At 41.2% G+C, this 18770-nt stretch overlaps 1 long non-coding RNA gene across 1 annotated transcript; it reads left to right on the top strand.

Moving 5' to 3' along the window:
- Positions 1–746: 746 nt before the first annotated feature.
- LOC139170813 (uncharacterized) lies at positions 747–8546 on the top strand. The gene is made up of 3 exons (XR_011559667.1): positions 747–851; positions 7589–7765; positions 8288–8546. It is a non-coding gene; the product is annotated as an uncharacterized lncRNA (long non-coding RNA).
- Positions 8547–18770: the final 10224 nt, after the last annotated feature.

An 18770-nucleotide genomic window follows, 5' to 3' on the forward strand; every position in this document is an offset into this window, starting at 1 on the left:
ACAGCTGCAAGCTAAGTATCTCAGAACTGATAAGGGACTTGTACCAATTACCAGTTTGTTTGGAGACGAGTGCTCTTTGCTATACAAAAAGAGGGCTTAGTTTAAGTGAATTTTCGTTATAAAGAACATTGTTTTGAATTTTCAAACGTGTGTGTGTCTGAAATTTGTATCTGAATTTTCGGGAGGATTCTGCCAGTGAGCTCGACAGAAATAAGGAAGATGGGGGGAGCGATTAACCAGTGGAACGGCCTGCCAGCAGAAGTTGTAAACACTCCCCACACTAGAGCTGTTCAAGAAGAGATTGGACTGCCATTTGTCTAGAGTGGCATCAGGTCTCCTGCACCAGTAGGGGGTTGGACATATACTCTTTTTGTTCTAGTGTCCACCTTATGGGACATCCACCCTCCGGCAATTAGAATGAGCCCAACTTTGCTGACCATTCATAAGACCGTAAAGCGCTGGTCCTGTGCCCGGTGTGTGATTCAATTTGTCGCCCAGTGTCACTCGCTGAAATGGGCGGCTATATCCATTACTTAAATAAACAAATAAATGCTGCCTATTATCTTATTGACAATGGTCATTCATGAAAGAGCAGCCTATGGGATAATTAAGTCGCTCCGACATTGGCTAGCTAATCAACGCTTTGGTGAGATGATTACTGCCTTTTGGGTAGCTATAACAACGGGGTTTATTTCAATAAATAAGCAAATAAGGGAGCGGTTGCTACATAGGCTCAAACACCCGATTAAAAGTTAAGAGGAAGGCTCCGGACAGTTGTGAAACCGAACTCTAAAAACACTAACAGTTCTAGTGCTGTGGTTAATATATCAATCTTGTCATTGCAACGAAAAGTAAGTATTCACAGAGAGGGGGGAGTAAGAGGGAGAGGCGGGGGAGAGATTTGGTTACATTGAACATTTATTAATCTCCACTTTATTATATGCCCTTTCTTTCTTTCTTTCTTTCTTTCCTTCCTTCCTTCATTCTTTCTCTTCTCTCTCTCTTTCTTCCTTCCTTCCTTTCTTTCTTTCTTTCCTTTTTTCTTTCCTTCCTTCCTTCCTTCCTTTCTCTTTCTTTCTTTCTTTCTTTCTTCTCTCTCTCCATTCCTTCCTTTCTCTATCTTTCTTTCTTTCTCTCTCTCTCTCTCCTCCTCCTTCCTTTCTTTCCTTCCTTTTTTCTTTCTTTCTTTTTTCTTTTCTTCCTTCCTTTCTCTTTCTTTCATTCTTTCTTTCTTTCTTCTCTCTGTCTCCATTCCTTCCTTCCTTTCTCTTTCTTTCTTTCTTTCTTTCTTTCTCTCTCTCTCTCTCTCTCCTCCTTCCTTCCTTTTTTCTTCTTTCTCTCCCTTCCTCCTTCCTTCTTTTCTTTCCTTCCTTCCTTCTTTCTTTCTCTCTCTCTCCCTTCTTTCCTTCTTTCCTTCCTTCCTTTATTCTTTCTATCCCTCTCTTTCTTCCTCATTCCTTCTTTTCCTTCCTTCCTTTCTTCTTTCTTTCTTTCTCTCTCTCTCTCACCCTTCCTTCCTTCTTTCTTTCTTTCTCTCTCTCTCCCTTCTTTCCTTCCTTCCTCATTCCTTCTTTTCCTTCCTTCCTTTCTTTTCTTTCTCTCTCTCTCCCTTCCTTCCTTTCTTTTTTTCTCTCTCTCTCCCTTCTTTCCTTCCTTCCTTTTTTCTTTCTCTCTCTCTTCCTTCCTCATTCCTTCTTTTCCTTCCTTCTTCATTCCTTCTTTTCCTTCCTTCCTCATTCCTTCTTTTCCTTCCTTCCTTCCTTTCTTCTTCTTTCTTTCTCTCTCTCTCTCCCTTCTTTCCTTCTTTCCTTCCTTCCTTCCTTCTTTCTTTCTTTCTTTCCTTCCTTCCTTTTTCTTTCTTTCTTTCTTTCTTTCTTTCTTTCTCTTTTCTTCCTGTTAAGTTGTTCAGATGCGTTCCAACTGGTAAAGCCATTGCATGTCCTTACTACTGCTCCAAGTGGTTAAGATAAGAAAAGGTTCCCTTTCATACACTCAGTACACATCCTGCCACTGCTCTGCTCTTCTGCAGTTCCATATTTTCTCCACCAAAACCCTACACGTTTCCTTTCTGGATCGGTTATCTTTCCCCATTGTGCATGGTGGGCTGCTTTATGATGGACAAAGCAATTGGACAGATGAATTTTTTTTTAAGTATTTAACGAAGAGGATTTGCCCTCCAGTAGGGAAGAAACTGGATGCAATGCATCTAACTCTATTTTTAAAAATGTTTATGATTTTAATTACTAATGCCTTCCTGCCTGCCAATGAGCTTGGATGCCTTACAAGGTTTTTTTTTTAAAGTTTAATAGCACCCAGGAATAACAGCTATAAGAGGAAAGAGCCAAAATGCAAGCTAGGGGTAAGTAGATCTGATTAATCAGTTTTAACTCAAATAGTCATGGATTTACAGCTACAATCGAGGCTAGAATTTTCATTGCTAAAACGGACAGTTATTGAGAGCGCCTGCGCCCAATGAAACGCTGCAAATTTTTTTACTTCCACACTGTGGGCGTGGCTTGTTTTGTGGGTGTGGTTGCCAGCCATGTGACCAGGTGGGAGTGGCTTGATGGATATTGTGGCTTTAAGGTCATGTGACTGGCTTAAAGATGGCCAACTTGACGTCACTCAGGTCAAGGGTTTGGGTTAGGGTGCCCGGCCTCTCCTCACCTCAAAGAGATGCAATTTCCCTATCTATTTGCTATTACTGAACATCCAAAATATACTCTTTAATTCTATGTATGTATGCCATTTGTGTAGATAAGTATTACACACAGGCACACAAAAATACACATTCTCTACTATATGTTCTATGGGGCTCTCTGGTAGACTCCTCCCAAAAATTCACAGGTACAAATTTCAGACATACACACATTTGAAAATTCAAAACAATGTTCTTTATAATGAAAATTCACATAAACTAAGCCCTCTTTTGGTATAGCAAAGAGCACTCGTCTCCAAACAAACTTGTAATTGGTACAAGTCCCTTATCAGTTCTGTGATACTTAGCTTGCAGATGTGAGGTAATTCACAGTCCTTCTTCTTTCACAAAGTGAAACACACTTTGCTCTGGTTTAGTTTCAAAGCGGGGAAAAATCAGGACACAAAAGGTCAAAGTCAGTAAAGCAATCACGAAACACAACAATCAGATAATTCTCCACAATGGCCAAACCCACAGGCTGCTATTTATAGCAGCCTCACTAATCACCACAGCCCCACCCAACCACAGGTGGCCTCCTTTTCTTTGATAATAGTCTCTCAATTGTTGTTGCCTATGCATCGCTCTCCGCAGGCGTGGATGTATCATTAACTCTTGTTCTGAATCCAAGGAGGAGCTAGATAATTGATCTACTTCTGAGCTGTCTGCCACACTCTCCTCCTCCCTGTCACTCATGCCTTCTTGGTCAGAGGAGCCTTCATCATCAGATTCCACCAGGGGCAAAACAGGCCTGCAGCATTTGGATGTCTCCCCCACATCCACAGTCCTTGGGGCAGGAGCTGGGCCAGAGCTAACCACAACACTATATAAACTGTATGTACACTCACACATGCATGCACAGCTCTTCTAAAATGATACACTTCCAACCTCATTTACTGCAAGAGGAAAAACATACCCAGAGCCCAGAAGGGGGAAAAAAATTTCTACCAGTTCTGCATATCTGACCATACCCGTAGGAGCCCATCACTGCCTGCGCCTGAATTGCACCTGGGTTTTGGACCGTTTTTGCCATGAATTTTAAAGGAATCACTTAGCAGTGGGTTCGGACAGGTTCATTCATACCAGTGGCGGTAATTTGCCACAGATTCAGGTTCTCTGATGTGGGTACCAGGATGTCTCCAGAAATAAATTGGACCTTTGAGGAATGCCTTGACTTGGACTCTGATTTAAATGTGGATGTTACCTGGAGCTTTGACATTGTCATTGCTGTTGTCTTAAAAGAGAGTTGCATCAATGGCCATGGAACATATCAGAGGCTTGTGAAAAGATTTGACCATGATCATTTGCCCACATTTACTGCATTATTTGACAGAGAGATATCATGTGGGGAAGGTTTGGTAGGGAAGGTTTGCCTATTTGCCGATGACTCTAAAGTGTGCAATAGGGGTGATATTCCTGGAGGCGTCTATAATATGGTAAATGATTTAGCTTTACTAGATAAATGGTCAAAGCAATGGAAACTGCAGTTTAATGTTTCCAAATGTAAAATAATGCACTTGGGGAAAAGGAATCCTCAATCTGAGTATTGTATTGGCAGTTCTGTGTTTTAGCAAAAACTTCAGAAGAGAAGGATTTAGGGGTAGTGATTTCTGACAGTCTCAAAATGGCTGAGCAGTGTGGTCGGGCGGTAGGAAAAGCAAGTAGGATGCATGGCTGCATAGCTAGAGGTATAACAAGTGGGGAGAGGGAGATTGTGATCCCACTATATAGAGCGCTGGTGAGACCCCATTTGGAATACTGTGTTCAGTTCTAGAGACCTCACCTACAAAAAGATATTGACAAAATTGAACGGGTCCAAAGACGGGCTACAAGAATGGTGGAAGGTCTTAAGCATAAAACGTATCAGGAAAGACTTAATGAACTCAATCTGTATAGTCTGGAGGACAGAAGGAAAAGGGGGGACATGATCGACACATTTAAATACGTTAAAGGGTTAAATAAGGTTCAGGAGGGAAGTGTTTTTAATAAGAAAGTCAACACAAGAACAAGGGGACACAATCTGAAGTTAGTTGGGGGAAAGATCAAAAGCAACATTAGAAAATATTATTTTACTGAAAGAGTAGTAGATCCTTGAAACAAACTTCCACCAGAATTTGTTGGTAAATCCACAGTAACTGAATTTAAACATGCCTGGGATAAACATATATATATCCTAAGATAAAATACAGGAAATAATATAAGGGCAGACTAGATGGATCATGAGGTCTTTTTCTGCCGTCAGTCTTCTATGTTTCTACGTTTCTACGTTTCTACGTTTCTACGTTTCTACGTTTCTACGTTTCTACGTTTCTACATTTCTACGTTTCTACGTTTCTACGTTTCTACGTTTCTACGTTTCTACGTTTCTACGTTTCTACGTTTCTACGTTTCTACGTTTCTACGTTTCTATGTTTCTATGTGTGGAATTCAAGGTCATGAAATAGCGTCTAAAAATATAACTCATTATGAATATAAAAAAATTGCTGGCAGTTTCCAGGTTAATCATTATCGCCAGCGTTCTGATTTCCAATTAAATACTATGTTTGTCAAAAAAAAATCCCCATAATAAGAAGACAGAAGTTCCTGATGGATGCAATGGCAGAGGGGGGAAGGAAGTGATTTGACTGTAACTCTCTCTTTTAATACATATTTATGCTGATTGGGTGACCTTGATAATTCCTGATATCTGCTCCATCAAATGTGCTACTCTACACCATCTCTAATCAACTAAATAAAGACATCTATGAAAAAAAGAAATAGACCAAATGCCTCCCAGCAGCTTCTTGACATTTTCAAAGAGATGGCCAAAAATGAAAAGGGGAAAAAATAAAAGAAATTATCCATATTCATGTATGACTGGAAGCAAAAGCCAGAATGCAAAGCTGTATATTTAGCTTCACTGTCATTTGCCGTTGTTTTTGAATGTCAAATGCGAGGGAGGGAAAATCCTAACATCAAAAAAAAGGAAAAGGTTTTATTTCTGTTTGACAAGTTTCAAGAACTGGACTCAGTAATTCACATATCCGGTAAACTGGGGAATTTGGAGATCTGACCTTGGAGTGTAGTCAAATTGAAGTCCCCCCAGATTATTTGTTTATTTGTTTATTGTTAGAGTTGAAAGGGACCATGAAGGCCATCAAGTTCAACCCCCTGCCCAAGCAGGAACCCTATAGCACAATAGTCAAGTGGCAGTTCAATCTTCTCTTAAAAATGTCCAGAGTGTTGGAGTTCACAACGTCCGCTGGTAGGTTGTTCCATTGGTTGATCACTCTGACCGTCAGGAAGTTCCTCCTTATCTCCATGTTGAATCTCTCCTTGGTCAGCTTCCAGCCGTTGTTCCTCGTCCGGCCCTCTGGTGCCCTAGAGAATAAAGTGATCCCCTCCTCTCTGTGACATCCCCTCGTATACTTGTAGACTGCTATCATGTCCGCTCTGGCCCTCCTTTTCTCTAGGCTGTCCATGCCCAGTTCCTGCAGTCTCTCTTCGTAAGTCTTGGTTTCCAGTCCCTTAATCATCTTGGTTGTTCTTTTTTGCACCTTCTCCAGAGTTTCAATGTCTCTTTTGAAGTGTGGTGACCAGAACTGAATACAGTACTCCAGGTGTGGTCGGACCAGGGTGTAATAGAGTGGTATTAAGACTTCCCTGGTCTTGGAGTGTATTCCCCTGTTAATGCAGCTTAGGATTGTGTTGGCTTTTTTAGCTGCTGCTGCACATTGTTGGCTCATGTTTAGTTGATTATCCACCAAGACTCCGAGGATATATTCAAGAACAATCCCTTTCTATCATATTAAATATTAAAATTTGGCACTCACTTTGGAAAATATCCTGCTTCAAAAATGTTAGCAATTGTATTTAGACTTATATACTGCTTCACAGTGGTTTTACAGACCTCTCTAAGTGGTTTACAAAGTCAGCATAATTGCCCCCAAAAATCTGGGTCCTCATTTGACCCACTTCAGAAAGGATGGAAGACTGAGTCAACCTTGAGCCAGTGGTGAGATTTAAACTGCTGAATTACAGCTAGCAGTTAGCTGAAGTAGCCGGCAAGCTGTACTCTAACCACTGTGCCACCACAGTTCTTACCTGAAGTCCTCCAGGCTTAAAGTTGGCAAGGTTGGAGACCTTTGCTTTAGCACAGGGATCTACAATCTGTGGCTCCTGAGCCATGCGTGACTCTTTCATCCCTCTGCTGCAGCTCCCTGTCACTCAAAATATGTGTCATAATCACCAAAGTGCGACATCCACCGGCACACGATTGATTGAGTTTTTGAACCCATCACCTCTTTTTTCGGAGTTCAAAATGTTTCTGTAGCAGGCAGAAATTAAAAAATGTGTTTTCTCTGTAGCAGTTCATTGATTTCACAAATGCAACACACTATAGGTTTTTTTATACTTAGGTAACGGTTCCACTCACACATAGGTGCTAGTTGTTCCTGACTCTAGGGGGTGATGCTCCTCTTCGTTTCTAAACAGAAGAGCCAGCACTGTCTGAAGACATCTCTGTGGTCATGCAGCCCAGCCGAAGGCACCTGGAACCCTGTTACCTATTTTTTCTACTTGCATTTTGAATTGCTAGGTTGGCAGAAGCTGGGACCATTCACGAGAGCTCACTCCTTTACGCAACACTAGGGATTCTATTAATTGATTCGATTTACTAGATGAACTCAATGAATAATCATAGAGTTTATTCTGGTTTTTCGTGCAATGCTTTTCTGGACCCGACTTCGCTTCTGGTAGACCAACAACACAATACTGATGAATAGAACGCTTTGACTGGAAAGTCCTTGGGGGATAAAAATGGGATTGGATTAAGAGATTGAACCAAAAAAAATCTTTAAAGCAATATTATTTGATGTCAACTGTCCTCTTTTTGTCTCGTATATTATTTGACAGTGCTCTGAGCTGAAAAGCAAAGGAAAAAATAACCCTGTAGAAATAATGAGAGGAACACAAAGGATTCAGAAGGAGGAATGGGGGCCATTAAGCGAGACAGAAGAACCATTTTTGCATTCTATTATCGATACATTACACTCTGGCAATCCATCACTGGATGACAATGATTCTCAGAAGGTATGTAGTTTCCAGAGCCATTTTCCCATTGCACCTTGAGAGTTTTGAAGAATATATATATATATAAGTGTTTGTGTGTGAGTGTCTTTGCTTTTATGTACTCTTTTATACTGTGTTCCAGCCAATTCCTACAAATGTGTGAAGAATGAATGTTTATGATCGGGGTTTTATATTGTATTTTATTATTGTATTTTAGAAACATAGAAACATAGAAGACTGACGGCAGAAAAAGACCTCATGGTCCATCTAGTCTGCCCTTATACTATTGTCTGTATTTTATCTTAGGATGGATCTATCTTTATCCCAGGCATGTTTAAATTCAGTTACTGTGGATTTACCAACCACGTCTGCTGGAAGTTTGTTCCAAGGATCTACTACTCTTTCAGTAAAATAATATTTTCTCACGTTGCTTTTGATCTTTCCCCCAACTAACTTCAGATTGTGTCCCCTTGTTCTTGTGTTCACTTTCCTATTAAAAACACTTCCCTCCTGAACCTTATTTCTTTTTGTATCTTTTTGTAGGTGAGGTCTCCAGAACTGAACACAGTACTCCAAATGTGGTCTCACCAGCGCTTTATATAAGTGGATCACAATCCCCCTCTTCCTGCTTGTTATACCTCTAGCTATGCAGCCAAGCATCCTACTTGCTTTTCCTACCACCCGACCACACTGCTCACCCATTTTGAGACTGTCAGAAATCACTACCCCTAAATCCTTCTCTTCTGAAGTTTTTGCTAACACAGAACTGCCAATGCAATACTCAGATTGAGGATTCCTTTTCCCCAAGTGCATTATTTTACATTTGGAAACATTAAACTGCAGTTTCCATTGCTTTGACCATTTATCTAGTAAAGCTAAATCATTTACCATATTACAAACCCCTCCAGGAATATCAACTCTATTGCACACTTTAGAGTCATCGGCAAATAGGCAAACCTTCCCTACCAAACCTTCCCCTATGTCACTCACAAACATATTAAAAAAGAATAGGACCCAGAACAGACCCTTGTGGCACACCGCTTGTAACCTGTCTCTGCTCAGAATAGTATTTTATTATTGTGTTTTTTTATCCTTGTAAGCCAACCTGAGTCCGCTTGGAAAAGGGTGGCCTATAAATCTAATAATAAAATAAAATAAAATAAAATAAAATAAAATAAAATAAAATAAAATAAAATAAAATAAAATAAAATAAAATAAAATAAAATAAAATAAAATAAAATAAAATAAAATAAAATAAAATAAAATAAAATAAAATAAAATAAAATAAAATAAAATAAAATAAAATAAAATAAAATAAAATAAAATAAAATAAAATAAAATAAAATAAAATAAAATAAAATAAAATAAAATAAAATAAAATAAAATAAAATAAAATAAAATAAAATAAAATAAAATAAAATAAAATAAAATAAAATAAAATAAAATAAAATAAAATAAAATAAAATTAAAATAAAATAAAATAAAATAAAATAAAATAAAATAAAATAAAATAAAATAAAATAAAATAAAATAAAATAAAATAAAATAAAATAAAATAAAATAAAATAAAATAAAATAAAATAAAATAAAATAAAATAAAATAAAATAAAATAAAATAAAATAAAATAAAATAAAATAAAATAAAATAAAATAAAATAAAAAAATAGGGTTTTGATCTGGTCCATTCAAATCTGCAAACATTTGTATGGAAATCCCCTCGATGATACGAAACCTCAATGCAACCCTTGTCATTTCTGCTGGGTTTTTTTCCTCCCCAATCATTGGGCTTGGGATGGACTTCTTCCTTCTGCCAATCTGAGGGCCACGCTGCACTTTGTTGACCTTTTCAATATTCTGTAATTAGATTGGCTGCTATTTCACTTCTTTCCCCTGTTTACAGCCTCAGTAGCCTGCGGGGAAGAGAAGAACGGCCAGCTGTTCAATATATAAAACACAGGAAAAGGTCAGAGTAGGTTTGGTGCAGCATCAAACCATAATGAATTGACTTTCAGTGTGAGGCTGTGTGAAAATACATGGGTTTAGAAGATTCACAGAGAGGCCGTGTATAGATGAATCAATTTCTTGGTCCTAGCATCTCCGGATGAATAAGGCAGACACAGTAGCAGTAGCAGTAGCAGTTCTGCTTAGATTTATACACCACTTCAACAGTGATTTACAGCCCCCACTAAGCATTTTGTCCTCAACAATCTGGGTCCTCAGTTTACCCACCTCAGAAGGATGGAAGGCTGAGTTGACCTTGAGACAGTGGGAATCGAACTGCTGGCCATAGATAGAGTTAGCCTGCAATACTGCATTCTAGAAGGAAGGAAGGAAGGAAGGAAGGAAGGAAGGAAGGAGGGAGGGAGGGAGGGAGAGGGAGAGGGAGGGAGGGAGGGTGGGAGGGGGGGAGGGAGGGAGGGGGGGAGGGAGGGAGGGAGAGGGAGGGAGGAAGGAGGGAGGGAGGAAGGAAGGAAAGGAGGGAGGGAGGGAGGAGGGAGGGAGGGTGGGAGGGGGGAAGGAGGGAGGAGGGAGGGAGGGAGGAAGGAGGGAGGGAGGGAGGAAGGAGGGAGGGAGGGGGAGGGAGGGAGGGGGAGGGAGGGAGGGAGGGAGGAAGGAAGATAAGTAGCTATAGCATTTAGACTTGTATACCACCCATAATGTTTTGCAGCCCTCTCTAAGCGGTTTGAAAGCTCATCCTCTTCTACTGACCTTGGAAGGATGGAAGACTGTGTCAACCTTGAGCCAGTCAGGATCAAACTGCTGGCAGTTGGCAGAGTCAGTCTGCGATACTGCATTCTAACCACTATGCCATTGGGGTCCTTCCTCCCTCCCTCCCTCCCTCCCCCCTCCCGTCTTCTTCTGATGGTGCTGCTTCTATTAAAGCAATTTTTGCCTGATGAATAAGCTCATTAATGAAACATAATATCCATTAAATCCGAAACAAACAAAAAAAAACTTTGTTCTAAAGGCCACAAAATGCATTCAGCCCTCGGAAGGACGCTGCCATGCTTCTATCGTTAAATCCTTGCAAGAGAAATTAAAGAGACCGAGAAATTTCCCATTATAGGTCTCTATGCTAATATTTTCTAATCAATCTATTTTAATGATAAAGAGGATAGAGAACAAATTAACAGGCTGACAATACCATCCTCCCCCACCCCTCTTGCCCCCTCCTGCCTCCTCCAATCCCTACAGGACCTTTTTAGCTACGTGTTTCTTAAAAATAGTTTTGCAAAATAATGGATTCACCTGCTAATCTTCCCAGCAAAAATCCCCTGAAAAGAGATTTAATCCAATGAAAAGGCAACGCTGGGAGAATCGTGCAGAGAGCTCAAATTCTGTACCAGACATGGACAAAAAAAAAAGGCTTTTAAAATTCAAAGCCAGCTTTAAAAACTGTTTTGTACATTTGCTGATACTGTTTTTTTTAAGGAAATTATTTTAAGTGTTTTTACTAAGTGGGAGGGGGGGATGCAGAGAAGTTGATTGGGGTTTCATATCTGGAGGACAGAAGGGAAAGGAGGGACATGATTGAAACATTTAAATATGTCAAAGGGTTCAATAAGGTTCAGGAGGGAAGTATTTTTTAATAGGAAAGTGAACACAAGAACAAGGGGGCACAATCTTGCAATCTTTGTTTGAAAGGGAATATTTTGAGCTCCAGGTTTTGTACAATCTTACTCGTAGTACCAGAGAGTCAGTTTCCAGGCTGCATGAGCAGAGGGATAGAATCAAGATCATGTGAAGTGTTAATACCACTTTATAAGGCCTTGGTAAGGCCACACTTGGAATATTGCAGTCAGTTTTGTTCTCCACAATATAAAAAAAGATGTTGAGACTCCAGAAAAAGTGCAGAGAAGAGCAACAAAGTTGATTAGGGGACTGGAGGCTAAAACATATGAAGAACAATTGCAGGAACTGGGCATGGCTAGTTTAATGAAAAGAAGGACCAGGGGAGACATGATAGCAGTGTTCCAGTATCTCAGGGGTTTCTACAAAGAAGAGGGAGCTATTCTCCAAAGCACCTAAGGGTAGGACAAGAAGCAATGGGTGGAAACTAATCAAGGTATAAAATATGTTAAAGGAATAAATAAGGTCCAGGAGGGAAGTGTTTTTAATAGGAAAGTGAACACAAGAACAAGGGGGCACAATCTAAGGTGAGTTGGGGGAAAGATCAGAAGCAATGCGAGAAAATATTATTTTACTGAAAGAGTAGTCGATGCTTGGAACAAACTTCCAGCAGACGTGGTTGGTCAATCCACAGTCACTGAATTTAAACATGCCTGGGATAAACATATCCTAAGATAAAATACGGGAAATAGTATAACGGCAGACTAGATGGACCAGGACGTCTTTTTCTGCCGTCAATCTTCTATGTTTCTAAGTTTCTAAGAAGAGAAGTAACTAAGAAAGAATTTCCTAACAGTGAGAACAATTAATCAGTGGAACAACTTGCCTCCAGAAGTTGTGAATGTTCGAACCCTGGAAGTTTTTAAGAAGATGTTGGACAATAAACCTGAGTTGCTCAATCTCCTTGTGGTCTCCATTCCCTTGACTGGTAACTGTTTTTTGCTGCAATCATAATTTTGGTCCCAAATGTTCAAAGGGTCGTTTACTACTTTGCAGAATCCTTTTGAAAATCCGAATTACAGCAGCAAGCATTCCTGGAAGCCCCTTCCCTTTAAAGGTGCCTTTTCTTAGCCCCTTCCCCTTTAGGAGAACCTCCCCACCCCGAGACTCTGACCTTGAACTGAGACATCGCCCAGCCCTGGGGATTCTTGCCGGCACAAGATACCCAACCCTAGGCAAAGCTAACGGAAGGCGTATCTTTTATTCATGACTAAAGATTTATTCATAAGGCAATTTCTGCTGATCAGAAGAAACTTCGCAGGGTTTCTCTAACTGCCTGCAGCCGAGTTTTTGGAAGGTCTTTGTGAGCAGCAGCTAAAAGCCGTTAATTCCAAACTTCCTACACCAAAGCCGAAGCCTAAAACAGCGTAAATTTAAGAGCTTTGGGTTCCAGGCGGTGGAACAGGGGTGGTTTATCTGTGGTCTGTTTTGTCGGGCTTGCTAAGCCAGTCTGTTGGATTCCTTGTTTGTCTCCCTGTGTGTGTGTGACCTTCGGATTTTCTTTAGATTTAATTTCTTCTTTTTTTCCACAAATTTTATGCTATCGTATCACTCAAAGTCAAACTTAATATTAACCGCTCCAAACTTGACTGAAAAAATATGACTTCAGCAACCGAGCTGTCGAAGTGTGGAACTCATTACCTGACTCAGTAGTGTCAACCCCTAACCCCCAACATTTTACCCTTAGACTATCCACGATTGACCTCTCCAGGTTCCTTAGAGCAGTGTTTTTCAACCAGTGTGCCGCGGCACAGTAGTGTGCCGCGAGACATGGTCAGGTGTGCCGCGAAGCTCAGAGAGAGAAAGAAAAGAAGAGAGAGAGAAAGAAAGAGAAAAAGAAAGCAAGAGAGAGAGAAGAGAGAAAGCAAGAGAGAGAAAGAGCGAGCAAGCAAGAAAGAGAACAAGAGAGAGAGAAAGAAAGCAAGAGAGAGAGAAAGAGAACAAGAAAAAGAAAGCAAGAAAGAGAGAAAGAGAGGGAGGGAAAGAGATAGAGGGAGGGGGGAGAGAGAAAGAGAGCAAAAAAGAGAGGAAGGAAGGAAGGAAGAGAAAGAAAGAGGGATGGAGAGAGAGAGAGAGAGAGAAAGAGGAAGGGAGAGAAAGAGGGAGGGAGAGAGAAATAGAGCGAGAGGGAGGAAGAGAGAGAGAGAGAGAGAATTTTTTTGTCCAAACTTTTTTTAGCCCCCCCCCCCTCCTCCCCAGCTCAATGTGCCCCAGGGTTTCGTTAATGTAAAAAATGTGCCGCGGCTCAAAAAAGGTTGAAAATCACTGCCTTAGAGGTCAGTAAGGGGCATGCATAAGTGCACCAGTGTGCCTTCCGTCCCCTGTCCAATATTCTCTCCTTATCTCATTTATCTTTTCTTCCTTTCAAATATGTTCACCTATACTTTTATATCTTTTCTTCTATTCTTTTCTTTAGTTATATTACTAAATATCTATTCTCCTCAATGTGTATTATGTATTGGACAAAATAAATAAATAAATAAATAAATAAATAAATAAATAAACAAACAAACAAACAAACAAACAAACAAACAAATAAATAAATAAATAAATAATCCTTCCTTTCCTTAAAATAGACAGCGCTCAATTTTGAGACATTTCAAAGAAGACTCCACAATGCTTGGTTGCCCAGCTTCAGAAAGAGATCTTTCAGTTTCACCAAGGAGACTCTGGGTTTATTAGTTTATTTATTTATTTAATTGGATTTGTATGCCGCCCCTGTCTGAGGACTCGGAGCAGCTCACAACATATATTAAAAAAACATAGCAATGTATCTGATCCAATTAAAGTGTTGGTTATGACCTATAAAGCTCTACATGGCATTGGACCAGATTATCTCTGAGACCGCCTTCTGCCGTATTTGGTGAGGTCCCACAGAGTTAGTCTCATTAGGGTCTCATTGACCAAACAATGTCAGCTGGCGGGACCTAGGGGAAGAGCCTTCTCTGTGAGGGGCCCGGCCCTCTGGAATCAGCTCCCCCCAGAGATTTGCACTACCCCCACCCTCCTTGCCTTCCGAAAGAGTTTAAAAACACATCTTTGTCGCCAGGCTTGGGGCATTTAGATCTTCCCCCCTGACCAATGAATGTCTTTAGTGTGAATGTTAGTGAATCTCCGGAGGGAGCTGATTCCAGAGGGCCGGGGCCCCCACAGAGAAGGCTCTTCCTTTAGGGACTGTCAGCCGACGTTGTCTGTCTGATGGGACCCTGAGGAGACCAACTCTGTGGGACCTCACCAGACACTGGGATTCATGCGGCAGAAGGCGGTCTTGGAGGTAATCTGGTCCAATGCCATGTAGAGCTTTATAGGTCATAACCAACACTTTGAATTGTGTCTGGAAACCAATCAGCATCCAGTGCAGTCCGCGGAGTAATGTTGAGATATGGGTATGCCTTGGAAGGCCCATAACCACTCGCGCAGCTGCATTTTGGGTTTGCAATAGCAATAACATTTAGTTTAGTTTAGTTTAGTTTTATTGGATTTATATGCCGTCCCTCTCCGAAAACTTGGGGCGGCTAACAGCAATCATAAACAATATACAGTAATAATCCAATGCTAAAAGCGAATTTAAAAACCCCTTAATATAAAAAACCAAACATACGTACAAACATACCATACATACAATTGTAAAGGCCTAGGGGGAGAAGGAATCTTAATTCCCCATGCCTGGTGGCAGAGGTGGGTTTTAAGTAGCTTGCGAAAGGCAAGGAGGGTGGGGGCAGTTCTAATCTCTGGGGAGAGTTGGTTCCAGAGGGCTGGGGCCGCAACAGAGAAGGCTCTCCCCCTGGGTCCCGCCAAGTGGCATTGTTTAGTTAATGGGACCCGGAGAAGACCCACTCTGTGGGACCTAACTGGTCGCTGGGATTTGTGCGGCAGAAGACAGTCCCTGAGATAATCTGGTCCAGTGCCATGAAGGGCTTTATAGGTCATAACCAACACTTTGAATTGTGACCGGAAACTGATCGGCAACCAATGCAGACTGCAGAGTGTTGCTGTGACATGGGCATACCTGGGGAAGCCCATGATTGCTCTCGCAGCTGCATTCTGCACGATCTGAAGTTTCCGAACACTTTTCAAAGGTAGCCCCGTGTAGAGAGCATTACAGTATTGAGCCTCGAGGTGATGAGGGCATGAGTGACTGTGAGCAGTGACTCCCGGTCCAAATAGGGCCGCAACTGGTGCACCAGGCTTCTATACCGCTCCATAGTGCTTTTACAGCCCTTTCTAAGCGGTTTACAGAACCAGCCTCTTGCCTCCAACAATCTGGGTCCTCATTTGACCCACTCAGAAGGATGGAAGGCTGAGTCAACCTTGAGCCGGTGTTGGCATTTGAACTGCTGAAATACCGCTAGCTGTTAGCTGACGTAGCCTGCAGTGCTGCACTCTAACCAGTGAGCCACCCCGGGAGGATGAGGGAGGATTGCCGCAAGGGCAGTAGTAAAGGAAAGGCAGGTTGGAAAATCCCCACGCTTTTTCCCCCTCTTTAAGCTGCACATCCTCTGCAGTTTCTCTGGGCAGCCGTTCCCATTCGTCTTCTGCCTCCCCGGTGGGAGGAAATCTCGGTACACAAAATAATTTCATGGGCTGCTGCCCGTCTCTTGAAACTAATTTAAGATGCTCTTCTTTTGGGTTTTTTCCCCCAGTCTCTCCTCCTCCTTCTCTCTGCCTGTTGTGTTGAGGCTGACGAAGCAGGCAGGCAAGGCCCCCATGTTGCCACCATTATCGGTGCGTTTCCCACGGAGCTTGGCGCCCTCGGTGAGCGGGCGAACATGTAAGCATGAGATTCGGGTTCTTCACATGCGCTCAAAGCTAAAACGTGTGCGGGGACATTTGTGAGCATGAGATTTTGGCAATTTTTGCAGATTTTTTGGCTTCCGCGCAGGTGTGAAAGCAAAACAATTGGCAAAAATTGGCAAAATCTCTCTTGTGTGCATGACCTCACATGAGATTTGGTTGCTGGTGAATGTGTGAGCGTGAGATTTTGGCAATTTTTGCCATATTTGTTTTGCTTCAGCGCATGTGTGGAAGCAAAAAAATTGGCAAAAATTTGCAAAATCTCTCTTGTGCGTGTGTCCTTGCGTGAGATTGGTTTTTGGTGCATGCATGAATGTGAGATTTTGGCAATTTTTGCTGTTTTTTTTTTTGCTTCCACGCATGTGTGAAAGCAAAAAATTTGGCACAAATTGGCAAAATCTCTTTTGTGTGTGTGTCCTCGTGTGAGATTTGTTTTTTGGCACATGCATGAGTGCGAGATTTTGGCAATTTTTGCCGAATTTTTTATGCTTCCGCGCATGTGTGGAATTTAAAAAAATGGCAAAAATTGGCAAAATCTCTCTTGTGTGCGTGTTCTCGCGTGAGATTTGGTTTCCGGCATATGCGCAGAAGCCGAATTTCACGATGATGCTTGTGCGCGACCGCTAGTCAGCTGGAGTTGCCTGCGCAGCTCCATTTTTGCTACAGGGAAGGCATCCCACACCGTTCCAGTACCAACGCACTACTGGAAGCAGGGGTGAAATGCTATTGGTTCGGCCCAATTTGGGTGTACCGGTAGCAGCCACTGCCAGTGGTTCAGAGTACCAGTAGTGAAAACATTTACTGACCCATCACATCCTGGACAGAAACAGTTTCAACTCCTACCCTCAAAACGTCCCTACAGAGCACCGCACCCCAAGACAACTAGACACAAGAACAGTTTTTTCCCGAACGCCATCACTCTACTAAACAAATAATTCCCTCAACACTGTCAGACTTTCTACTAAATCTGCACTTCTATTCTACTAGTTTTTTTCTCATCATTCCTATCATCCTTTTCCTCCCACTTATGACTGTATGACTGTGACTTGTTGCTTGTATCCTTAAGATTTTTATTAATATTGATTGTTTCTTCATTGCTTATTTGACCCCTATGACAATCATTAAGTGTTGTACCACGTGATTCTTGACAAATGTATCTTTTTCTTTTATGTACTCTGAGAGCATCTGTACCAAAGACAAATTCCTTGTGTGTCCAATCACACTTGGCCAATAAAGATTTCTATTCTATTCTATTCTATTCTATTCATTCTACTATTCTATTCTATTCTATTCTCTATTCCATTCCATTCCACTATGCTATTCTATTCTATTCTATTCTATTCTATTCCATTCCATTCCATTCCATTCTATTCTATTCTCTATTCCATTCCATTCCATTCTATTCTATTCTCTTCTCTATTCCATTCCATTCCATTCTATTCTATTCTATTCTCTATTCCATTCCATTCCATTCCATTCCATTCTATTCTATTCTCTATTCCATTCCATTCCATTCCTCTGCACATGCGCAGAGGGTGAAAAAGCACTCATGCGAGCAGAGCTGGGGGTGGTGTTGAAAGAAAAGCAGTAAAGGTACATAGATTTCACTGCTGTGACGAAGTTTGCAATCTGTCTTGTTCGCGCACTTCTAACAGCCTCTTTCCCCCACCGTCAGCACTTCCACTGTTTATATTAGGGATGCTGCTAATTAATGAGCACTAATTTAAGCTTGTAATCACTTCCTTTCCTCCCCCCACCAGGTGTTTAACTTGGTTCCTCCCCACCACCGCTACATCCCTCCCCTAAGTATCCACTCAAGAGATACATCTTCTTATATTAACCCACATTAAGTCATGCTCCGGGGTGCTTTTTCAAGAAGGGAAAGACTCCTGAAGCTTCTGGTGGAGAGAGACGGAATGGGCTGGGTAGCCCTTGGAAACATTTGCATCGTTTATAATTCCATTAACCTTGAACAAACACAGATATGGAGATAACGGTTCCTGGGAAGTGGGAGGCTTCACAGCTCCTTAAAACATAGAAATATAGAAGATCGATGACGGAAAACGTCCTCATGGTCCATCTAGTCTGCCCTTATGTTGTTTCCTGTATTTTATCTTAGGATGGATATATGTTTATCCCAGGCATGTTTACATTCAGTGACTGTGGATTTACCAACCACATCTGCTGGAAGTTTGTTCCAAGGAGCTACTCCTCTTTCAGTCAAATAATATTTTCTCCCGTTCCTTCTGATCTTATTTATTTTTTATCAATCTATCTATCAATCTATCTATCTATCTATCTATCTATCTATCTATCTATCTATTGGATTTGTATGCTGCCCCTCTCTGTAGACTCGGGGCAGCTAACAACAGTGATAAAAAACAGCATGTAATACAATACTAAAACAACTAAAAAAAAACCCTTATTATAAAACCAAACATACATACAAACATACCATGCGTAAATTGTAAAGGCCTAGGGGGAAAGAATATCTCAGTTCCCCCATGTCTGACAGCAGAGGTGGGTTTTAAGAAGCTTACGAAAGGGGAGGAGGGGGGGGCAGAGAAGAGCAACAAAGATGATTAGGGGACTGGAGGCTAAA

The sequence above is a fragment of the Erythrolamprus reginae genome, chromosome 8 (assembly GCF_031021105.1).
Source record: "Erythrolamprus reginae isolate rEryReg1 chromosome 8, rEryReg1.hap1, whole genome shotgun sequence".
NCBI lineage: Eukaryota > Metazoa > Chordata > Lepidosauria > Squamata > Dipsadidae > Erythrolamprus > Erythrolamprus reginae.